Raw genomic sequence first — 27,624 nt, 5'->3', positions numbered from 1 at the left:
GAGAAGAAATTGTGGGTTTTCTTTTAGTGGTGTTTAATAATGAACATCCACGTCTTAGTGAAAAGACCATCCGCATACATAGTAAAATGAACATTTTGTGGAGCATGTGCATTCAGAATCAAGCAAATCAAGTAAAACACCAATGGTATACCCAAATAAACATCCATTTTAGAATGAAAAGAACCTTCTACATATATCATAAAGTGAACATCCGACTTAGTTGATAAGAAACAAGTAATGAGACAACAGTTGCGGGAGTACTAAGGTCGCGATACAGCAATGATGACGGTGACACATGATTGTGAGAGAGCAGTTGCAGAAAAATAAAAAAAATCAAAATTATGATTAAACCTAATTAATTTACAATTTGATTTTTAAAAATAAAATTAATTTTTTTTATTATGATTAAACTTAATTAATTCAAAATTTTATTTTTAAATTAAAATTATTTTTTTAACCTATTATTTACGTTGTTCAAAAAATTAAAAACGTTGTTCTCTTATATTTTCTTTTGACAATAACTTAAAAATTTTCAATTAACTGATTCAACGTATAGGCAATGGAACAACAAAGATTAAGGTAATTAAAGTTGTGTTAATATTTCATATCCATTATTTACAAAAAAATATATTTATATATAAATATATAATATATATTTTAATTTATTTTTAATATATATTTTACATTGATGGCCATTTTAATATATATTTAATATGGTCAATTGATTTAATAATCAACTTTTATCAACCTATCTTTATTGACGGACTACTAACAAAACCAAAAAAATAAAAAAAAATAAAAATAAAAAAGAAGCTAAGGCTTATGAGATTTGTAAAAAGACAACAAATAAATAAAAAAAGATAGAGCATACTTGATTACTTGAATCACAAGGCACGCTTACATATATATTTTTTTATTAATCTCTAATAATCATGCCAGCATATAATTATTATAAAGCATTTTCCCCTTTATTTGGTCTCAATTATCAAACCACGAATACGTTTAAACTTTTCAACTTGTAGTTGTTGGTTTTGACACAACTTATTGAATATTTGAGGTATATGAGGGCTGGGGCTGTGGGCAGCGTATGCATGACATATATTTGCAATTTATATGAAGATTAAAGCTCATCTCCAGAGTGATACTAATACACATCTCATATAATTAATTAATTAGAGATCATTGTATTTTTATAGTTAATAAACAAAAATACTTTTTCTTTTTCTTTTTGAAATTATTATAATAATATAATTGTAAAAAGATTTACATAAATAATCAAGTATATATTGCCGTACAAATAAAAATAATTATTTATTAAATTTATTATTTAAAAACATTTAATAAACACATTAATACATAATTAACCATATAAGTGTGTATTCACTAGTTAGCATCACTACTCTTATCGCAAATTGTCATATTTAAGTAGTTGTTGTTTTGGCCGTTTTATGCAAAAAGGTCAAATGTGATGATGTTCACATGGGGCAACTTCCATGTATATATAATATACTTCAGTTCATTTTCGATTATTATATGTATAATTATATGTTAGACAATCTTCATACAAGTTCGATCCCTAATTTGTATGAACTAGCTAGTAACCACCAATATATACTATATTATTGCTCTCTTTGAAAATAAAAAGTCAAAACGTAGAACTTCAGCTTAATTGTGCGGTCTAAAACAGAGTATATTTCAGCAATGTCTCTTCAGAAACTACATATGTTATATACATACATATATATATCTTCCAATATTGCTGTAAAATGTTTTTTTTTTCCTCTCTCAAAAAGTTTTATGCTCAATTATGCCATACAAACTACAGAGAGCGCTCTAAATTCCTAATGACACCTTTATTTTTTGGAAGAAAATAATTAAAAATAAACTTTTTTCGGTTAGTATTATTTTATTTTAATTTTCTTTTTCTTATTTTAATCTTTATTCATCCCCTACTTTATTAACCGAAAAAAGTTAATTTCTAGCAAAACTTGTATTTAGTCACTTCATTCCAATATTACATAACAAATATAAATGAAGCTAGCTTAAAATGATAAGAAAAAATAAAATAAAATTATTGGCATACCATGTCAAAATTAAAGTGGCTAGCTAGCTTCCCCTCTAGGTCAGTTCATCAAGTCAATCCAATTTACCAATAAATTTTTAAAAATATTATTTATATATTAAAATTAACTGCTAAAATTAATTATCAATGTATTTATGTATAAATATATATATAATTTAATTTTTTAATGAATATTTATATTTTAATAAATATTTTATACTAACGGATTAATAACTAATTTTAATGTACACGTAATATAGTCGTAATTTTTTAGGTCATTAAGCGCAAATCTTGGGTGTTGGTTGGTAAGAAGCTAACGACTAATCCTTAATCCACCATCTAAATTCACCTTCGAGTGGTAGAAAGCTCGCCATGAAATCTATGACATGTCATCTCTAAAGATCAAACATAGGCTACGATATCACATTTAATTTAATCAATCCAAGCAACTCAACCAACTCACTATAATCAAGATTGGATGCATTTCCATAAATTTAACAAGCATTCACAAAGATATTTAATATATCTTAAGTGTTAGAGATATAATTATTAATGTTGTTTTCTTCTATTAGCTTAAATTTTTGGAATGAGTAGTTTTATAACATAGTATTAGAACTTTATATCCAAAAAGTCAAGAGTTTCCATTAGCTTAAATTTTTGGGATGAGTGGTTTCATGATTATGTTCATTATTTTTAATTGGATGATTATTTCTTTTAATTCGATTTACTCATGCACAGTTAACAATGATTGGATATTCAATTTTTTAGTTGTGCAGATGATTATCCTAATGTTAAGATTTAGGAAGTAATTTGGGGGTGAAGTATTTTTTTACTTTATGGGTCAATTCTAAAGTCTATTGTTCACATTGTTTACAAAAGTCATTGTTTACCTAACAAAATTGTTATTCGAAACATAGACGAAAAATTGAAACTAGCATACTTATGATAAATTTTTTAGTCATGAAACTATTTCTGTCAAAATTTTTTTTGTCTAATTCCCCCCCTTAGGCATATAATAACTTATTTAGGATTTTTGTAAATTTTTCTATAGTCTTTGTTCTCTTTTATTATTAGTCTTATACTATTTTATTTTAGAGTTAACAATGATTGAATTTTAGATTTTTAATTTATAATATTTTAATACTATATCATGAAACTATTTTTTTAAAATTAAGTTAATAAAAAAAGAAAATAATTATACTTCTAATAGTTTAAATATATATAGCTAAACTCCCAACTATTTTTCATTACAAAGGAAAAAAAAAAGGGGGCCATTCTCATATAGCAAAAGAAGTGCAAAAAAGAGAAGGGATCGGAAGGGCTATATCAATTATTAGTTACAACAACATGGTTTCAACTCATCATGCATGACGAATTATATACATATATAACAATACTAATAACCTTTTATTAGGTCATCAAATAATGTAATATTAATAATAACTATGTCAAAGTCAAACTTCTTCTTATAATGTGTCTATTTGGTCGGTTATATCTGTATGTGTGTTCGGCGTTCACTATGAGGAATCATGGCCAACTATGAAATTGAGACATAGAATACTGCACTCCGCTATAAACTATAAAATTCAGTTATTGCGCCCAATCATGTTCCATTCTTGAACCATGATTCTTGTGAAAAAATGATTAATTCCAAGTTTAATTTAATTCAACACACAAAATATACATATTCTTTATGGATGAGAGTTGAAACTTTTTGCACAAAAATTTGTGTGCGTATATGTTAGCCAGATAAAATAATGGCCCCCGTTCATAATATCTATCTCTCAGAGCGTCACGCATGTCAATACGCTAAAAAGAAATAAAATAAAAAAGGTATAGAATAAAATTATTTGGAACTGTCCCCCACACTAACATGTAAGCATGTGAAGATATATAGTATATAGTATTTGGCATTTAATCATTGATGAACTCTATGTATCTCACGAGAACAACTTTGATGATTTGTTTCACAGGTAGGATCACACTTTGCTGGATGAGGTGTGCTATTTTATTTTATTGATTAAACTTTATTTACAAATTTAATGGCAGAAAATCAATTTAAATTAATTAAATAGTTAATTTATTATCTGTTTAAATAATAAGTATCATAAATTTAAATTATATTTTATATATATAATAATTTATTAGCTATGTAGATAAATTTTTAACTGAAAATTTAATTTAAAATGAATTAATTCTTGAACTGTTTAATTGAAGAATACTGTGGAAAAAAAAAAAATTAGTGGCAGGATTTATGTAGCACCTTCCGTTGTTTCCATGAGGCTCATTCATAGCCTATAGGCTAATAAGATACATATGTTAGGTATGTATATAATAAGATTGATTATTTTGGTATAACTGTCTCGTCTAGCTTATTGATTAGAGATGATAATTAACTAATTTTGAAGCCTACTTGAAAGTAACCATCCTGCCCCAGCTTAATTGGGGTTAGTTGGTATACAAGCAAATATGGACATACATCCGGTGGCATCAGTACATGTTAGGTTCCATTCGGGTTTAAGTCAAATTCATACACTTAATACTTAATTAAACCTTGCATCTTATACTATTTATAATTAATCATCTTATACTCTAGTTAGTTAAGCATGCATTTTGCATTCTTGTAATTGTTTCAGTTATTACCATTCTATTTTGTTTCTTAGCTTACATGTCTGAGTGAGGTTTATGATGTCTATGATTATAATAGTTCAAATATGTAAACAATTTTAACAAAAAATATTATTAATTAAAGTCATATTTTTTATATTTTATTAATATTTTTTATTATTATCTTTTAAATTAAAAACCGTTGACAAATAGTAAAAAATGTATGTTATTTTAATTTTAACAATATTTTTTAAATATTATTAGAAAAATTAAAATTGATTTTAATTTGTTAATATACATTTTAGCTATTATTTAGTGAATTCATGTAACGTTTGATATAGGGTAAAAACTATGGAAACCAAAAATTTGATTTATTCAAATATTGAACTGAAAGGGTTGGAAAAGTGACTCAATAAATGTATCCATTGTTTCTTAACATTACATCATGTATATAAACCCGAAGAATGTACCCTATTAATTAAGAAATAAGAACCATTTTAAGATGATGCTAAGTACGTATGAAATATGCACATTTTTTTATTTACTGTGTCAAGCGTTAGACACATTTTAGATATGACAGTCATTGATAATTAATATTTAATATTAATAAAATATAAAAATATTATTATAATTTATTTAAAAAATTATTTATATATTATTATATATATGTTTCTGTATTATAAAAAATTAAAATTCGTATGTTTATATATTTCTAGTTATCGTATTGTGTTCTATATTCATATTAGTATCTGAATTTCGTAGTTACCTACTTAATATTATTTATACATTGAGTAATTAAGAGCCGATCAATCATAACTTAGTGAGGGATCATTTTATTTTATTTTTTGGTTAGCATTTCATTTTGTAATATATCATATATTATAAGATTTGACAAAAGTTAAGTATGGGTGGCAATATATAGATAAAGTAGGATAAGGTCAAAGCTCCGTGCTAATCCTATTTGCAAGTATGTATCCCTTATTTTAAATTCTACTTACACTCTCAAATTTCTAATCCGATCCGATTTACAAAAACAAACTTATTTTCACTAAAGCACAACATTTAATCATTTTACATGTTATAATATTAAATATTATTTGTTTATAATTAATAAATTGAACTACTAACTTGTTGATACAGTATTTATACAAAAGCAGAAATTTAGGTTCAAATATTTACTTATTTTTTTGGTGACTTAAATATTTACTTATTTATCATGTGTATATATATATTTTTTTGTGAACATTCACATTATATATTAAAAATATAAATTAAACGAGTATAATTATCTCAACACCCGAATCCAATCTTATATATTACAGATTGAGTTACCAATTATCTAAACCGAATTAGAATGAGTTGGACCGCGAGCCCTCGTTAAAGTTGCTTAAATAGTCAATTTTTTAAAATATTTAAAAAATTGCTACCTTAATAAATAATAACATTAGAACAAAAGCCTACAATATTATGTGCACATTTAATAAACAATTATTGGTATTGAAAATTATAAAAGTTAAATAATTGGACCGTACTAGTTTACCATGTAAACAACATTCACATGCTTAAAATCCAGAAAACCATAACCCTTTAATTAACCAGGCCAAATTCAATTGCGCATCAATAATATGTCGATATTATATTGATTAGTTGGGTTAATTAATCAAACTTTTATATTAGATTGAAATGTGCATAACAGCTGAGACAAACGGCGGCTATTGTACTTAAATTAATACAAATCTATGTAGGAATCTTTCATAATCTCTTGCAAAATAGGAGTATCACCACAAAGCTATAAGGAGCAGTAGGCAACCATAATAGTTAAAGAGACAAACATAAAAAGCACATACACAAAAGAACAAACAACTTTTTAACACTGAAAAATAAAAGGTACATTTTTTTCTTTAGGATATTATTAATATCATAAAATCACTTATCTCATAATTTAACTTGTTAAATTAAAATATATAAACTATTATAGATTTAAAACGTCTTTTTACATAAAATCTTCTTTTCTTTTAGACTTCGAATGCAGAAAAAATTTATTTAAAAGTTGAAAATTCAAAATTTTTAATAATTTATAGTGTATTTATTTTTAAAAATAATTAAAAGTTTTCTGTTAAAACTAACGTTAATAAGTGCATTAAGAAATTAAAGGTTCTAGCGCAAGTGCATTAAGAAATTAGAGGTTCTAGCAAAATCTTAAAAAATTTAAAATATACTAACCAACAGATATTTTAAGTATCAACTATATCAACGCCTAAAAAACACAACATGGATACTTGGGACCTAATTAATAATAATTTTCCTACATAGTTTTCAGATAGAGAGAGACACATAACAATTAATAGAAAAAGTATAGGTAGATAATGAAAATATTAAACAATGTGAATAATGAATATATCGGATATTTAATTTATTAGGTGTGTGGATGGTTATTCTAATATTAAAATTTAGATAATTAATTTAGGGGTATAGTATATTTTTATCTTATTGGATTAATTTTAAAGTCCATTATTCACATTGTTCACAAAAGCTATTATCTACCTAACAAATTAAAAATATATATAAAGTCTTAATTAATAATCACCTAAGAACTTAAACTGATATAAAAATATATATAAATAATTATATTTCTAATATATCTTTTGATATAAAAATTTCTTTTAAATTTATATAAATTTTTAGTAGGCCTTCTTTCCTCTTTTTTAGTATTGTCATATGCTGTTTTTTATTCTTTTAGGTCAATAAAAATTGAATTCTAGATTTCAAGGTCATACAAGTTTTGATATTATGTGTCATGAAATTATTTTTTTTAAAAAAATAAATTAATAAAAAGAGACACGTAAATAATTACATCTCTAATATTCATAAACTAAAAAAATTTAGGCCGCTGATATTATTAATTTTGTCTCCTTTTAGTAATTTTTGTTGTATAGTTACACGGTTTAATTTAATCAGACTTTTAGTCACCAAAAAAAATTTAATCAGGCTTTTATAAATAGCAAAATGGTTATTAATCGATCGATTATTACATTTATTTCATTATCATCCTCAGCATTATCTAAAATAGTTTAGATAAAAGATTAAAAGAAAAGAGGTAAATTGTGAAATAATGGATCAAGTTAAAGTAATATAATAATTATTTTTAAATTAAAATAGTAAAATTTACAAATAATAAAAATGATAATCAGAAAAAGAAGACAAACAGAATTCCATTTTTACATGGTCCAAGCAAGGGGCCTTAGTGAATGAAAAAGGTGTGTTTTCTGGTCTGTCCTAATTATTAATTAGTTAATATAATATTTGTTTTTTTTCTTTCTCAATTCTAGAAATTAACCAATTAATACACTTCACAGTTCACACACACATGGGTTGCCACCATTGCAGAACAATAAGCAAATGGTAGGTTATGTTATACCGAATACTTTCATGTCCTTTCTCTTCCAAGTTTTGTTTTTAGCTCTATGTATATATATATGTCCATGGCTCCATGCACGGCAATGTGCTTTCAAAGAAAATAAATAAAAATAATAATAATTTTAAATTATTCAATAGTATTTTTTTAATATTTTTTTTATGAAAGCCACTGTGAGCTCCACCCACTATAAATAGCTAGCAAGACCTATAAACAAAAAGTTACAATCAAACCCATCAATTGAGTGGGGTTTTGCCTAAATAGGCGGTGTACACTGTACACAATCCTATAATAACCAATTAGCTCTAGTCAAAAGCCAAAAACGAAAAGAAATAACACAAGAAGAAGTTCTAATCAATATTAGCATCTAATTAATTTGAATTCTAAATAAAATTCAGTTTAATTAACATAAGTCCACAAAATTATCCTAACATCAAATATTGCATATAATTTATAATCAAATATAATTTTTTCTTATTAAGCGTACCAAACAAATTAAATCCTGAGAATCTCTATGTTCCAGAATCGCATTAGACCTAGCTAGTCAAGTTAATATATATTGGCTTTGCATTGCTAGCATATACTTCTTTGTTTTAAAATAACTACAGTTTTCACTTGTTTATACATTAAAACCCTACTGCATTTAATTAAATTTAAAATGAAATGTAAAAATATTAACTTTTTTATTTATTAAAAAAATTAAAAACACACTTATTTTAAAAGGAAATAACTTTTGGATTGGTTTAGTGATTAGCTCACTTATTTGCTACTTAAACAAGTGTTGAGAGTTTGAATACTATTTTATATATACAGCAACTTATTAGCCAATAACAAATTTTTAATGAAATTTTGACCTGCGACAAATTATCTTTATCTTACAAAATTCATAAATACCGGGGGGAAAAAAAAGGAAAAGCGTGTCATCCATTATGAAATTACATGCACTTGATTCTGAACCCACTCAAAATCTATCTGTACTCATTCTGCATTATCATAAGCTCATCATCATCTATCTCTTTCCTTCTTATGTTGGTTGAAGATTCCTAAATTTGGATATGAAATTATTATAATTGGATATGGCTTAGTATGGGTATAGAAAAAGAAGATGAGGCTAAAATACAAGGGGCAGTGAAGCTTTTTAAGTTCACTGGGTTAGTGGGTTTTATCTATTTAGCTGCACCATTTCATAGGCATGCATGCATATCCTTATCACTACAATAATGGATACATCAATAATCAATCATTAATATAACTTCATTACATGTAATTTTTTTGTTATATTTATTATTTATTTTCTAATGTTACTTATTTTAGTTTGTTTAAGTCCCATATTATAAGTAAAAGATAAAAAAAATTATGTGAAAAATTAACATGACGATGAGAAGCATTCATCATCCTATATGCATCATTGGATCCTTTAAATGAAATAATAAAATTATGTGTATTTTTGGGAATGTGGAAAGCACAAATAGCCATGCTGCAATGGCATCCACTTTATTTTCCTAGTGGCCATTTTTCTTCTATAACCAGTCACTGTCATTTAGATATTGCACCACCATAACCAAAAGCTCTCCTTCTTTATTTTCTTCGCTTTGGGCTCCACAAGATTATCTACTTCCTGAAGTTTTGCACTTTTAATTTGTTCATCATTTCCTATATTACCCTCTTTTTACCCTTCACTTGGAAATCATAGATATGAGACATAACTTTACCCTTTTATTTTTATATAATATGGAAAGTTTTACTTTAACTCGTTCAAAGAAAGTGATCCTTTGAACTTCCTTATTGAACTAGTAGTTATTTTATTAATGAAAATAGTATACACAATAAAATTTATGATACAATACAATACTACGTTTATATTTATATTTATATTTATATTTTAATGGTAAGATTAAAGTGGACATATAAAAAATAAAATTAAAATTGTTCTCAGGTTTGTTGTATACAAAATTAAAACTGGATGAAAAATCTCCAACTCAATAAAAAGAAAAACCCATATTTAATAGAATAATATTTTTAGGTCAACAGCTATCTAGGCATAAACTCTCAACTATTCATTATATTGGCTCGAAAAATCACTAATTCGAGAAGTGTTATAATTTACCTTTTAGGAGAATAGCTTTTTTTTTTTAATTAGTAGTTGTAGCTCTCGATCACTAGACAGTGGAAGAAAGATACATATGTTTGATAAATATACTAGTTGATGTTGAATTAGTGCAAATAGAATCAGTTAGCTAGTGAGTAGTTAGTTTGTGATCAATTGATTAGTTAGTTAGCTGTAATTAAGCACATGTCAATTAGTTAGTTAGTGGTTAGTTTAGCTTGTAAATCTCAATATGACCGCTGGAACTTTTCTATCATAAGTGGCTAGAGCTAAGTTAATATTGTCAATATTGAATTCACTTTACCAATTCAATTCAGAATTACTCAGAACCTTCTTTCTTTTCTCTCTTTGTCCTTACTCTCTTTTCGTTTTTGAACTCTTCCTGCTTTCTACTCCCTCTCTTGCTTGAGCCTAATATCTTTTGTAACACCCAACTTTCGACAAGTCATGACCAATGTCAATTGTTTCGGTGTTACTTGTCGTAGGGACCTACTTGGCTCTAGACTTGAATTTCATAAGCAAATGTTATTATAAGTCTTTACCGGTTTAGCGTAATTAATTTATTTATCATGAAAAATCATTAGTTGCTCGCAAGGTTAAAACTTAAAGTCATATCATACTTTATCAATTTCCATCACAGGCACAGCCACAAAATAACAATCTAATTATTTTAACCCTTACTTGTTGGTGTCAAAAATTGAAGGGCTTTGCTCTTAAGTTCACTTGCTCAGCTACAACACTAATGCATCACAATTTAATTTGATTCATCATCATCATTATTGCCTTGAAGCTGAACCCGTGATCACAGAAAAAGAAAAGATGAAACACTCACCTCCTTGAGTTAGGTGGTTCGGTGGTTTAGAGAAGTTAGGAAAAATGCTCTTGACCTACACAAACTGGAAGGAAAAACAAAGTTGGTCTTCTTGATGATGATGGAAACTGATTTGAATGTAGGAAAAGGAATCGAAACTAGCTTACCTAATGTGGGGTTCTAAATCAGCAAAGGTTGATGGAAGAAGATAAGAGCTACGTTCCTTTATGAAAATTGAAAGGTTGAAGAAGGTTACATGCTGGCCGTTCTTCTGCTGGGTCACTCTTGGTCTTCTTTCTTTTTCTTTCTCTGGACTAGGTGATATGCCTTGTAGGTGTTTAAGTGAACGAAGGCAGGACATGTGTGAGTTTTGTTATATGCTTCGTGGTTTAAGGGGAAGGATGAAGCAACACATGTATTTAGGATTAGTGACTAAACTTTCACTAGGTTTGTTGGTTAGTTGACCATAAGGTGAAATCATGGATTTGGGGAGGGGGGGGATTGCTGTCCGTGGAAGCCAAAAGGAAAGAAAGGCTAATGTGGTTGTCTTTAATCATGGCTAAACTATGATTGGGTTAGGTAGGCTAATGGTTTAGTGGATCTTGGAGTTTTACATAAGAATGGCTAAAGCATTAATTTGATTTATCCTATGGCATGAGTATTTTAAGTTAAGAATAAAAATTATGATCATGTACCAATTATTGACTGATGATGCATCTAGCATTGTTCCTCTGATAATTTATTATTTCGTGAACTTAATAAATTAATAAAATAAAAAAATTTGATTATAGCGGTAATTAATTAATTACCCAAAATTATCGTTTGGAAAAGTTAAAAAGTTTTAGCACCACGGATTATAATTTTAACTTACTACCTATGACGCATATATATATAAACCTATGCGTGTCGGCGAACATCATGAGGAATGAGAAAGCTCAGGCCTCATGGGGTAGGGTGGTTACATTCTACCCCCCAAAAAAAATTTTGCCCTCAAAATTTTGTTACCTCGAGGGAAGAGATCGGTTTCGGTAGTTTTTCCTGCATCTACGACAAACACCCTCCCTGGCTGTTGTTGTCCAGGGGAAACAAGTTTGGCCCTTCGTCGCGTACATTCTTTGGCTATGTGTCCGGACTTACCACAGTTATAGCAAACTCCAGACTTCAACAGACAGGGTCTGCCCCATGGTACTTTCCACACACAGCACATATCAGTTTTGGTTGGGTTAATTGCGGTTGTTTACCCAGATCTGACTGCCGAGTTACTTTAAAGTTTCTTCCTTGAGGGGCGAGGTTACGATGGAAGTCCCTTGATGAAAGGTTCTTTTGATTAGTTTGTGCTACCAATAGCTTCCTTATGCATTCCTCTGCCAGTTGGCTCTTGTTAACTGATTCTGCAAAATTATGAATTTTCATTGAGCCCACATGAGCTAACAGTTTTTCCCTAAGTCCTCCTTCAAACTTGATACACTTCCATTTCTCGAATGCAGCTGGTACCCCCTGACAAACATTTGAGAACCAACATAACTCTTCAAACTTGTGAGTATACTTAGTAACTGTCATGTTCCCGTGTCTCAGCTAAAGCAACTCTAATTCCTTAGGGGTACAAAAATACTTAAGAAAATACTTTTTATAAAATTCAGCCAAAAATTTCTCCCAAGTGATGTCAATAGCTTCTCTTTCTAGTAGTTGGAGTACTCCCTACCACCAATGCTATGTATCATTCCTCAGTATGTAAGCAGCAAATTTCACTCGCTGTCTAACGTTAGGATTTTTGCTAGTAAAGAATTTTATAAAAATAGTCGCGTTGTAGATATAGTTTCTAAACCAACAAAAATCTTTTCGTGCAAATGTTTTGGTTGTCACAAGTAACAAACCCCTAAATAAATTGATAACCGAAGTATTTAAACCTCGGGTCATCTTCTCAAGGAATTGCAGGGAGGTATGTTCTTATTATTGGCTATGAAAAAGGTAAAATTGGGGTTTTGAGAATGAGGAATAAATATGGAAAATAATTTAAATGACAATTAAAATAAATAAATACTGTAAAGCAAACCCTTTGGCAAGGTAGGAGAAATTGGAAGTCCAGACTTAGTTATTCTTATCAATAATAATAAAAGTTGAATCTTAATTCCACTTAGTTAACCTTTGCTAAAGCAAAGGAAAGTCAAGGGATTAATTAATTTGACCTTAGAATCCTATTTATTTCCTAAGAAAAGGTTAGGATTATTGAAGTTTAGTTCAATTAGCAAAGATAACAGTTATCAATTACGTTGAGCTAAGATAACTCCCGAGTTACTGATTTCTTAACCAAGACCAAAAAGGGAAAAGTAAATTAATTCTACTGGAATGAAAATATCTTCAAATTGAAAATAATCAATGGCATAAATAAAAGAAGGCAATATTAAACTGAAATACCTCAAATAACATTAAATAAGAAAATCATCATGAATGTGGCATAAGCCAAATAGGCAACATAACTAATACAAGCAAGCATTAAAGTATCTGAGAGTAAGAGATAAATATAAAGTAAAAGAACATTGAACCTGGGATCGAGAGTCACTCCTAAAACTAAGAGAAGTCCTAAATCCTAATTTCTAAAAACCTACCTAAATCCTAAGAGAGAGAAGAGAACCTCTCTCTCTCTCTCTAAAAACTACATCTAAAACATGAAAAGTGAATTATGAAAAGCATTCTGATGAATGGATGCATTCCCCCACTTTATAGCCTCTAATTTATGTTTTTTGGGCTAAAAACTGGGTCAGAAACAGCCTAGAAGTCACTTCCAGCACTTTTTGGTCCGTACAGGTCGCGGCCAAGTGACGCAGAGGCGTCGCCCACACGGCGCGCGGGTTGAAGTTTGCAGATGCGACGCGTCTGCGTGAATCACGCGTTCGCGTCACCTAGCGCCAGGGCAACTATGGCATATTATATATCAAATCGAAGCCCCGGACGTTAGCTTTCTAACGCAAGTGAAACCGTGTCATTTGGACCTCTGTAGCTAAAGTTATAGCCGTTTGAGTGCGAAGAGGTCAGGCTGGACAACTTAACAACTTCTTCAACTTCTTGTATTCCTTCCACTTTTGCATGCTTCCTTTCCATCCTCCAAGCCATTCCTGCCCTATAATATCTAAAAATACTTAACACACATATCAAGACATCTAATGGTAATAAGAGAGGATTAATAATAAGCAAATATAAGATCAAAGAAGCATGTTTTCAATCATAGCACATAATTAGGAAGGTAAATGTAAAACCATGCAAATAGTATGAATAAGTGGGTAAAGAGTTGATAAAATCCACTCAATTAAACACAAGATAAACCATAAAATAGTGGTTTATCACTGTCCTTCGGGGACTTGTTGTGCTCGCATTGACAGTCCTATCTCTTTAAACCAGTCATCAGCTCGTGTAGCACTAGTGTTTCCATGGAATTGGGACGGATTTATCTTCAAGAAAGTGGCTAAAGTCATTGGCCGTTCATCGTTACGTAGTCCACCTTCACCTTCGTCGCCATTTTCATTTCCATGTCTAGGCTCATGGTTATTTTTAGCTCCATTGTGGCGATCAAGACGTTCAGCTACTCGATTGGTAGCAGCTACTGAATCACGTACAGCAGTGGCCATAGCGTTTATAGATTCGAGAATAGCCGCTGCATCAGGGAAAGTTTCCTCACTTGTTCCTCCCAGTCGAGGGCGTCCTCGCCTATTCGCAGTCATTCGAGTCCTATCAATACCCAATAATCAATATTAAGGTGATTAGTCTTAATGTATCAAAATTTAGTATTAATATTACTATAATGGATGTTCACAGACCCTCATGCAGAATATATTACAAAATATCCTAACTGCATGGTATAAAAATATTCAGAGTATGCAGGGAAGCATAGACAGTCCATCCCAAGGCTCAAAGGACGAACTGCTTTGATACCAATTGTAACACCCCAACTTTCGACATGTCATGACCAATGTCAATTGTTTAGGTGTTACTTATCATAGGGACCTACTTGGCTCTAGACTCGGATTTCATAAGAAAATGTTATTATAAGCCTTTACCAGTTTAGTGTAATTAACTTATTTATCATGAAAAATTGTTAGTTGCTCGCAAAGTTAAAACTTAAAGTCATATCATACTTCATTAATTCTCATCACAGGCACAGCCACAAAATAACAATCTAATTATCCTAACCCTTGTTGGTGTCGAAAATCGAAGGGCTTTTCTCTTAAGTTCACTTACTCGGTTACAACACCTAATACATCATAATTTAATTTCATTCATAATCATCATTATAGCCTTGATGCCGAACCCATGATCACAGAAAAAGGAAAGATGAAACACTCACCACCTTGAGCTAGGTGGTTCGGTGGTTCAGAGAAGTTAGGGAAAATGCTATTGAGCTACACAAACTGGAAGGAAGAACAAGGTTGGTCTTCTTAATGATGATGGAAATTGAATTGAATGTAGGAAAAGGAATTGAAGCTAACGTACCTAATGAGGGGTTTTAAATCAGCAAAGGTTGATGGAAGAAGATGAGAGCTACGTTCCTTAAACTCCTATGGAAATCGAAAGGTTGAAGAAGGTTGCATGCTGGCCGTTCCTCTGCTGGGTCACTCATGATCTTCTCTCTTTTTCCTTCTCTGGACTAGGTGATATGCCTTGTAGGTGTTTAAGTGAATGAAGGTGGGACAGGTGTGAGTTTTGTTATATGCTTTGTGGCTCAAGGAAAAGGATGAAGCAACACATGTATTTAGGATTAGTGACTAAGCTTTCACTAGGTTGGTTGGTTAGTTGACCATGAGGTGCAATCAGGGTTTGGGGGCGGAGAGATTGTTGTCCGTGGAAGCCAAAAGGAAAGAAAGGCTAATGTAGTTGTCTTTAATCATGACTAAACTATGATTGGATTAGGTACGCTAATGGTTTAGTTGATCTTGGAGTTTTACATAAGAATGGGTAAATCATTAATTTGATTTATCCTATGGCATGAATATTTTGGGTTAAGAATAGAAATAGTGATCATGTACCAATTGTTGATTGATGATGCATCTAGGATTGTTCCTCTGCTAATTTATTATTCAGTGAACTTAATAAATTAATAAAATAAAAGAAATTTGATTATAGAGATAATTAATTAATTAACCAAAACTTATCGTTTGGAAAAGCTAAAAAGTTTTAGCGCCATGGATTATAATTTTAACTTACTACCTATGCCACATATAAACCTATGCGTGTCGGCGAACATCATGAGGAATGAGAAAGCTCAGGCTTCATGGGGTATGGTAGTTACATCTTTCATGATATCAGAGCTCTCTTCTTCATTCAATTCAATGACAAACGAAAGTCAGATATCTGAAAACACAATCAAACAAAATTTGAAATTTTACCTCTTTTCCAATTTCTATAAAACTCGACGATGAATTAATGCAAACAGAATCAGTTAGCTATTGAGTAGTTAGTTTGTGATCAATCTGTTAGTTAGCTGTAATTAAGTACATGTCAAGTAGTTAGTTAGTGGTTAGTTTAGCTTGTGGATCTCAATATGACAGTTGGAACTCTTCTGCTATAAGTGGCAAGAGCTAAGCTACTATTGTCAATATTGAACTCACTTTACCAATTCAATTCAGAATCACTTAGAAACTTCTTTTTTTCTCTGCCCTTACTCTCTCTTCGTTCTTGAACTCTTCCCAGTTTTTATCCCCTCTCTTACTTGAGCCTGACATCTTTTAATGTTAAAATCAAGACACATTATGAAGTTTTTTAATTTTAGACACCTCAAATTAAAACAGTTACTCTCTTTGGCATTGTCATCAAGGAGCGTCCAATTCAGCTCTAAACAAAAGAATATTCAACTAACAAAACTATATCATAAAACAACCTCAAAAACTAATTAGTATCAAGTAACTCTATTAACAGTTTGGTCATTTACAATTTTTACCTAATTGTTAAAGTTGCTATACTCCTTTTTTTTGTGGGATATTAAACATTGACGACACAGCTACCTTGGTAGAGCAAGTTCTTTAAAGTATTCCTTTTAAAATTTAAACTCCAACAATTATCTCATTTTCTTTTTGTCCAGCTCACCAAACAAACATCATTAAATTTAAAAACAGTATGATCCAATAATGCATTGTATTCTTCCAACAAAAATTAGACAACAATTTTAATAACTTGCACCAAAACTTTTGTTCTTGAATTTGTATTTAGAAATTCACATAGTAACAAAACTAATTTATTTTTATCATTTAATAAATACTCACCAATTGCCACACATTATTTTTAGGAGAATAGCTATGAAACTTGTTGTATATGTTTGAGATAAGTGTGTATGTCTAACAAAATATTATCATGAATTATTATTATTATTATTATTATTATTATTATTATTATTATTATTATTATTGTTATTATTATTATTTCTTTTTATAAGAATAAACTTTTATAATTTATGATAGTGTCCTTAATTAAAATTAACCATTGAACTGACTCAGTCTAAGAATTCCTAATGATTATAGTTACCGTATATTTGTCAATAGGATATTCTTATGATGAACATAATATTAGAATTTTTCTTCGACCTGCGACTATCATAGTAATTAATAATGTATTTGTTATACTTTGATTCCGGACAGGGTGTTAGTTGAATGGACATTGGGTATGATTTAAATACTTGTAGAATTAATGATTAGTCAAAATGGAATCCATCAACTATGGTAATGATTTTGAGTTCTACGATTATAATGAATGAAATAAACAATGTCTTGACCAAAGGATTTGAATGAATTAAGAAATGAGTTTCTTTAGTCATTCATAATTCATTATAATAATGGTAACAAGTTAGAGTTTGACAATCAAACTGTACTCTAAAAGTTAGCCAAGAGCTGAAAAGATGGAAGGAGTTATATTTTTTGTTTATCTTGGGTTCTTAGTAAAAATATTATTACTTTATACTATCAGGTCGTCAAGGAGCATTGCTAGACGGCAACTTTGATTAGTAAATTTAGTATGACTAATTTACTACCCGCTTAGTATTGAACCTATGGGGTCACACACTAACGAGTATTCTAATCCTTGGCAAATAATCATTTAATTATTATTTTGATTAGATCAAATAAACAATTATATTAATTTAAATGGAATATTATTATATTCTTTACTAGCACCATGAATATAATAATATGATAATTGAGAATATTAAATAATTAATTATTTATTTTATGATGAATTTTAAATATGGATAAGATCCTAACTGATTCTGCTTCAAATTAAGTTATAATTTGATTCACAAATCAGTCACCAATTTCATACTATATATGTGTATATGATAAAAGAAAGAAAGCACGAGTTTTTTTTCTTTTACCTCCACATACACAAATATTCTAATTCTTAGTGAAGAATTGCTGGTGCAAGGAGTTGAAAGAAATTTCTCAGTTAAATTCATTGGTCAAGGAGTTGACAACAAGAATCAGTCTCGGTGTGGATACACATAGTACCTTCATACTATCCAAGGAGAAAGTTTTCATTCACTAGGGTACTTAGGTATTGGCATCTAACCCATCTTATTTCAATAAAGTTTTAAGCACAAAATAGATCAATATAATTACTTTATTACTTCCGCTACGTGTTATGAACAATAGTGATCCTACAGTGGTATCAGAGCCATGGCCCTTTTGTGTTTAAAATTTTATTGCAAAAATTTGCAGAATTAATAGGATTAATTTAAGTTTTGTTATTATAGTGAATGTGATTCCTAATAATGGCATAGGATGCTAATTGTCAAAATTATAAATTTATTTGGGATTAAAATTATATGTGATACATTTAATCATCTATTTAAAAATATATGAGTAATGACTTGACAACCAAGATACTCATTCATGATTTTAAACTTTTTTTAACACTTAATTTAAGAAATAAAGATTTCTTAATTTTCTATAATAATAATTATTGTAGAAAGTGTTATTTGTATGTGTGAATACGTATTTATATTTGTTTTTTCCTTTTAGATTCATAAATAATTGTCTGACAATCAGATAATTATTTAACTGAATTATATTTTATACTCATAGGTTGTCTAAGTTCAAGTATAAAATTAATTCTCCTTAACATCATCGTATGCATAAATAAACTCTATCTTTGAGTACAAGAGATAATTTTTTTTAAGCATGTGATGTAGTTATTTCCATTGAGATGGTTTTCTAATAAATTAATAGTTAATTTATTTTAATGTTAATTATTTAATTGTGATTAAATTATCATCTTTTTAAAAAATAATAGTTATGATTTTAATCAAATATTTGATTTAATTTTATTTCATCGTCACTTTGGTCACATAAAAGGAATAAGATATAAAAAATAAATTTTTATTTGTTTTTATATACAAGTGTATATATCAAGAATGTCAAATTTGATTTGACAGTTCTATAAAGCTAAATGTTAGTCTATTTAAAATTAAATTTTGATTTGATTAATGTATTTTGAACATTATAATTTTAGAAATTAATTTTTCTAATATTTTTTATTATAAAGAGTGGCCTGTCAACCAGGAATTTTATTTTCAAGATACTAATCAGTATATACATTTGATGTATTAGGGATTTAATTTTATATTTTTACCTAGACAACCTAGGAGTATAAAATTTAATCCATGAATACTGGTAGAAATTCTTTAACAATGGAGATAAGTCCTAAAAGTTAGGAAATTGCCAAAAAATAAATTTATCTCTTGTTTACAAGGAACAACTTGACTAATCAAATAATAATTAAATGATTATTTGCCAAGGATTAGAACACTCATTAGTGTGTGACCCCATAGGTTCAATACTAAGCGGGTAGTAAATTAGTCATACTAAATTTACTAATCAAGGTTGGCATATAGCAACGCTCCTTGACGACCCGATAGTATGAAGTAATAATATTTTTACTAAGAACCCAAGATGAACAAAAAATACAACTCCTTCCATCTTTTTAGCTCTTGGCTAACTTTTAGAGTACGGTTTGATTGTCAAACTCTAACTTGTTACCATTATTATAATGAACTATGAATGACTTAAGAAACTCATTTCTTAATTCATTCAAACCCTTTGGCCAAGGCATCGTTTATTTCATTCATTATAATCGTAGAGCTCAAACTCATTACCATAGTTGATGGATTCTATTTTGACTAATCATTAATTCTACAAGTATTTAAATCATACCCAATGTCCATTCAACTAACACCGTAGGGTGTTAGGTATTCAGAATCAAAGTATAACAAATATATTGTTAATTACTATGATAGTCACAGGTCAAAGAAAAATTCTAATATTATGTTCATCATAAGAATATCTTTTTGACAAATATACGATAACTATAACCATTAGAAATTCTTAAAGTGAGTCAGTTCAATGGTTATATCTCTATATATACCATTTATATATATAACTTAATAAATGAAATCTATTAATCTTCATCCAATTAAAACTATTATATATTAATCTACCGAATCACTAATGTCCCATTTTTAGTGATTCTACGATTAAGAACAATTTAAATTAAAAGTACTCAAAAATATATATCTCATTATTATAATCCCTATCGTAATTATTCGTTTCTAATTTTAATTAAGGACACCATGAAAAATTATAAAAGTTTATTTTTATAAAAAGAAATAATAATAATAATAATTCATGATAGTATTTTGTTGGACATATACACTTATCTCCAATAATTTACCACTTGCACTAGATCCAATGACAGATTGAATTTGACTTCTTATTTATCTTCAACTAGTAATCTAGTAATCTTTCTAGGAGGTATATCCTAAGAGTGAAGTCTTGAATCAAAATCTAAGTTTTTTTGAGCTAGGCAATCAGTATATTTATTATTTTTTCTATATATATATATTTACAAAATAGATTTTTCAGTTTTTCTTTCTCCAAAAAAATATGTTCTTAATCAAAGCGTTGGGATATTTGCTAAGGTCTTTTTGGCTATTGATTAAGGAAATGATATTCTGAGAATCAGATTCCACCATAAGCTTTCTAATTCCCATGGTCCAAGCTAGATTAAGCTCAATAATGAGTCCCTATAACTCCTCTGTAAGCAGAGCAGCAACCAATTGAATGAGGAAAAACTCCCAATTCAGTTGCCACCACTATCTCTCACGAGGCCACCACAACCCGCCTTCGATGTGTCTTTTATCCATTGATAGATAAATCATTGGGTGATTTCACTTTTTCAATGCTAAGAGTATTTATAGCAACCTTTGAGACTAGTAGAATCCCACACAAACCTATCATACATATGTACCTTCATCTTCTCTTCCCTCATTTTTTGCATTTATTTACTTATTTGGTAGTAAAAAATATATATTAAAATATAAAATATATAATAAAAATAAGTTAGATGATATATAATTGAATAAAGTATACTTTTTGTATCTTAAGTTTACTAAACTTTTAAAATTACCCCTAAGTTTCTCTCGAGCCATCCGTGTTTAGTTTCGTCCAGCTCGGGGGAGGCGGACTCCAATGAATGTGCGCCACTTCTCTTGTTCTGTACACGGCAGGTAATTTCTCCTTTCTTCTAAAGGCATTTTTCACGTCATCCACCTTCTTCCAGATTTCAATTTGCGCTTGTGAGGGTCTATTATAATTTCTTCATGGATTTCTCGATTTCTCCATCTCCATAACTTCCAGTAGGTCATGATGAAGATGTCTAGCCAGCTTTTGTCTTGATTGTTCCCAAATTGGTGGGTTAGATTGCTATGAATCCACTCTGAAGTTGGTAGAAAAACAAAATCTTGGATGGTGTTTGGTTGCAGGAGATTCACCCAAATTATGGAGACTTTAGGGCAATTCCTCAAGGCATGAATGATGTCCTCAGTATGTTTATTACAGATTTGGCAGGTATCGTTTCTTCCGAAGATTCGAGCTTTCCTTTGTTTTTTGAAAATTCTGTTGTGGAAAGCCATCCATATAAAGGTTTTAGCTTTTGTGGTCCTTCCCAACACCAGATGATGGTCCAAAGGTTCTTCTGAGACTCTAACCAGTTAGCCAACGCTTTGTAGGTGGCGTCTATTGAAATATTCTGGTCTACTGTGTGCTTCCACCGTAGCTTATCTTCTCCAAGGTTTTCAAAGGGAGGTGAGAGCTCTAAAATCCTTTTGACAATTTCCTCAGGTAAGTAGCTTCTAAGTTTATCCTTATCCTAATTGCTTAGTCCATTCGTCCATTCCCAAACTATACTTTTTGTGTCAGTGATGTTGGTGTTTGCCTTGCTGATCAGGTTGTCTTCTCCCTTTACCCAGGGATCAAGCCAAAAATTGATGGACAATCCATCCCCAATCAGATGAAAGGTGCAGTCATTGAAGGTTCGCCAGAGCTTAACAAGTTCCGTCCAAAGAGGTGAGTTGGAAATCTTTGCCGTAGGCTAAATTAAGTTTCTATTGTTGGTGCAGTATTTATTGGTAATTACCTTTACTCATAGAGAGTTAGGTTTCTCTTTCATATTCCAAATTAGTTTTAGTAGAAAGGTATCATTCATAGTGTTCAGGTTCCTTATTCCCAATCCCCTTTCATGCTTTGAAGTGCAGATATGTCCTATTTAATCGCATAAATTCTTCTCTGATTGTCATTATCCCCTTAGATAAAACCTCTTTGTAGCTTCTCAATTTCATTGCATATCCCTTTAGGTACCCTACCATGCTGCATGTCGAAATTAATAGTAGAGCTTATGACTGATTGCGCTAGTGTAATTCTGCCTGCTAGAGATAAATACTTACTCTTCCACCCTTTCAACTTGTTCTAGACCCTGTCAATCACCGTTTTGAAATTCTCTTTTCTTTTCCTGTTGTTGATCATAGCCCCAAGATATCTCTCCAGAGCCGTGTTATCTTAATAAGTTCCTTTCGAATTTAGACCGGGGTGCTTTGTGAGAACACAATTGAAGAGGGAAACTTCTGCAAAGAGGAGGAGGTCATCGGCAAACATAAGGTGTAAAATTTCTGGGCTACTTCTCCCAACTCTTATGGGTTTCCAATTGTCATCTCCAACTTCTTGCTCAATTTCTTAGGAAAGTTTCTCCATACAGATCACAAATAAATAGGGTGACATGGAGTCACCATGTTTTAAACCCCTCATTGGGTTAAAATTTCTTGCTCCCGTTCCAAAGCACGTTGTAGTTGACAGTTCTGACTCCTTGCATGACAATATTAGAGAACTTGGTAGGAAGTTTGAATTCTTGCAAATCTTTGCTCAATAAAATCTCATTTGATTCTATCATAAGCTTTTTCAAATTCTATCTTGATGGCGATGAAGCCCTTTCTATCTTTACAATTCTTCATAGTATGCATGAGTTTCTTGGCTATAAGGATATTGTCTTGAATATTTTTCCAAGGAATAAAGCTAGACTGATAAGGGGATATTCTCTCATTGAGCAAGGGTTTTAATCTTTGCATTAGAATTTTAGTTAGGATCTTGTATCTCACATTATAGATGGCTATAGGTCTAAATTGAGCAATGAATTTCGAATTTTTGAATTGGGGATGAGCGCAAGGAGGGTAGAATTTGAACCATTAATGAGCTCTGGATAATTCCAACACCCCTTGTTGTAGTAAAAAATTTTCCTTCCAAAAATGTCCCAATTTCTTTTATAGAATGCTACTGAAAAACCATCTTCTCTAGGGGCTTTTAAGGAACCAGTGTTGTTTAGAGCTTTCTTTATCTCAACATCTGTGGGAATAGCATCCAAAGACCTACAAATCAAAGGGTCTAAATTAGGATGAGAATATGAATTAACAAGATTAGGACCGGTGCTAACCTCTTCTTGGTATAAGTTGAAGATGTTGGTGATGTAACCTTCCAACTGTTGATCCTCTTCTATCCACGTTCCATCTTGTTTTTTGAGCGTGAGAATTTTGTTCTTTTTTCTATGGATGATGGTTTTGGTGTGATAGAACTTAGTCTCTCTGTCTCCTTCAGTAATTCATTGCTCTATATATTTTTGGAGTCAAAATGTTTCTTTCTTATCAAGCAGCTCATCAAGCTCCTTTTGAATAGTTTCTTTTAGATGATCTAGGAAAGCATTGCTTCCATAGGTAGGGTGTCTCTAAATTTCGACAAGCCTATTGAGGGCTCTTTTCTTGGCTCTAAAAATATTTTCAAATGTTTCTTTGTTCCATTTTCTAAGTTCCTCCTTAACATTGTTGACACGGTTTATGAGATTAAAATCTCTTTTCCAGTGTTGTTTAATAATATGCTCGTAGTCAGGGTGGTATTTCACATAAGCCCATATCTGATGGGCCTTTCTACTCTTTTACTATTCATCTCATTAGTGACGAGGAGGGGATGGTGATTCGAGTTAGCTCTTGTAAGAACTTTGACAACAACTTCTTTATTGTCCAGTCTCCAATTCAGGTTACAAAGGACTCTATCTAGTCTTTTGAAGACTCTATCCCGCCCTTCCCACATAGGACATCTCCAAGTAAATCTGGATCCCACAAAACCTAGGTAAACCAAACTAAAATTGTTTATCCAAGAAGCAAAGTTTTTACAAGCCCTCATATCAGTGTTGCCCCTTCCTTTCTTTTCTGATGGGTTCTTTATCTCATTAAAGTATTTAGTAATTAGCTAAGCTTTTCTCATGTTGTTGGCTCTATTACGGAGAATGGGCCAGATTTCACCTCAGTTTCCAAGTTGGGGACTAACATAGATGGCAGTGAGATACCACTCATCTCTGCCTTGTGTATCTATTCTGGCATGAATGAACTATCTATGAGAGTCAATCTTATTAATCTTTAAGTTGCTGTTATTCCAACAAATCTATATGCCACCTGCAAACCCCTGAGCTTCTTTGATGATGTAGTGGTTAAAGCCCAGGCTTTTAATGCAGTTTCTTCCATTATCTCCATTAATTTTGGTTTCCAAAAGAATTAGGGTAAAGTACTAAATTGGTCCCCTACGTTTGGGCATAATCCTATTTTGGTCCTTAAGATTTAAAAGTGTCCTATTTGAATCCAAAAAAATTTCATTTAGATTTAATTTAATCCTACTGGAGGTCAAAGATAAATAATTAACGAAATGTCCTACATGACAGTAGTATAAGAATAAGGTCGATAATCTGGAGAATAAGTACAAGCTCCAGAGGTACAAAATCAACCGTGGATGCATCAATACATTTATTAATCATTTTTCTTATAATTAAAATGAAATGTTTTATATAAAACTAAGAAAAATGTTAAATACATGTATTGATGCATCCACGGTTGATTTTGTGCATCTGGAGCTTGAACTTATTCTCCAAATTATCGACCTTATTCTTATACTGTTGTCATGTAGGACATTTCGTTAATTATTTATCTTTGACCTCATAGTGGGACTAAATTAAAGCTAAATGAAACTTTTTTGGATTCAAATAGGGCACTTTAAGCCTTAAGGATCAAAACAGGATTACGCACAAACGTACGGGACTAATTTAATACTTTACCCAAAGAATTACAATGTTAGGCGTATGTTGCCTTAAAAGCTCCTTTAAAGTGTGCCTAAGAGCATTGCTTGCAGCACTCCTGACATTCCAAGACATAATGATCATGGGTAAAGGAGGTTTAAAGCCGCTGCTTTTTCGCAGCAGCAACATCTTCCCTTAAATCATTAGCAACTGGTATGTTAAAATCTACTCCTTCCACCAGCTTATCAATATCAACTTCTATATCAGTCTCCATAAGGTCTTTCTTGGTTAATATGTCTAAATCTGGATTATTATTCTCCATGTCTATATGTGTGTATTTGGATTACAGTTTACAAACGAGAGTTTGCATGGAATTGGTTTTGCAAACTTGATTTTGATGGAAAGTAAGTTTGTGTTAACGTGATTTATGTTTGACAATCTTTATATCAAAATGGATTATAATAAAATAAATGTTGTTTGGATTATACTACTCAAAAACACTTTTAGATAAAAAATTACTAAAAAAGACATCAATTTAAATGATTTTTTATACTAACCTATCATTTTACTTTAGATATTTGAATAGATCTTATTAATTAATTTTATAATAAAATTAATATTTACTTACTAAATTAAAATAACATATAAAAATTGACAAAATATATTTTATTCATAAAAACACTAATAAATATTAAATTAAAAGATAAAATACTAATAACATACATAAAAAAATATCTTATATAAAATTAATACATAAAAACACTATTAATTCTACTGCATGTAATTAATAATTTGATCCCTAACCGAGACTCGAATACGGTCCATTTTTGCAGAAAAACTAACAGTTAAAGTTTAATCAGAGATTTCACCAACATAACTATTATCGTCTCCATCAAGAATGTTTGTATATTCATATTGATTAAATTCAATATCTGTTTCAGAATATCTTCTAATAAAATTATGAATAGCCATTTTTGCACACACTATGTGCACTTGAGTTTGAATTTTGAACTTGGGCATGTGTCGCAAGATAGCAAATCTATTTTTGCATACTCCAAAAGTCCTTTCTATTGTGCATCTTAAACTTGAGTGATAATAGTTAAACACTTCATTATAATTTGTAATCTAGAAAAACGCCTAAAATCTGCAAGATGATAGCTCTCACATTTATATGGACTAATATATCCTTTCGGTGTTGGATAACTGGCATGTGCTAAATAATATTTACCTAATGAACAATAAAATTAGTTACATGATAACCAAGTAAATATAACTTATTTGTAAGAAAATGATAAAAATTAACCTGAAGGAGGATGCGGAAAATTCATGGTAGGAGTTATAATAGCAAATTCAAATACACGAGTATTATGCATAGTGCCTTCCCATCCAGGTAAAACAAAACTAAAGCACATGTCCCAATCACATACAACAATTATATTTTGTGTTGGATATCCTTTTTTTCTCATAAATTTGGGTTGATCACTTGGGCTAACTACACATGGGATATGAATACCATCAATTGCTCCTATAGCATTTTTAAAAAATGGCCAATATCGTTGGTCATTTTTTATTTTGCTATGAAGATTCTGAAACCTAGGATCCAACGGGTTAATATATTTAATAGATAATCTCAAGCTGTGAGACCCAGAACTTTTGAAAAGTCTTATTATGATCAAGTCTCAAATCATATAGTTATTTATAGCCTTAATTTCAGAAATTATTTTATTAAAGATAATTAAGGAAAGTTTTGATTTATTAAATTTGAGATAAGTTATGATTATTATCTAATTTTATAATTATTGAATTATTTTCTATATTTAAATCATAAAGTTGGTAGTTGTGAAATAATAAGGATTTTATATGATTTAGACTAAATAATTAATGTTTTAATATATTAATACTGCTATTTTAGAAAATGAAGAAATTAATTATATTATTTCTAATTATTTGATTTGGGCATTTTATTGAAAATAATTTGTAAAATTAATGAGCAACTAGTATTTTCTATATACAAGTAGTGTTGGTTTTAATTTAGGTTTCAATTATTATATTATTCTTGATTTTGTTCGAAACTACCAAATCACCCATAACCCTAATTTTCAAAATAATGAAACCCTAACCCAGCGACCCGTTACCCGACCCAGTTTCCTTTTGCCCCACACCCAGCTGCTGCTGAAATCCCCTTCCCCCCCAAAGTAGCAGCA

Source organism: Arachis duranensis, chromosome 4, assembly GCF_000817695.3.
Source record: "Arachis duranensis cultivar V14167 chromosome 4, aradu.V14167.gnm2.J7QH, whole genome shotgun sequence".
Classification (NCBI taxonomy): domain Eukaryota; kingdom Viridiplantae; phylum Streptophyta; class Magnoliopsida; order Fabales; family Fabaceae; genus Arachis; species Arachis duranensis.
This window is presented reverse-complemented; position numbering follows the sequence as displayed.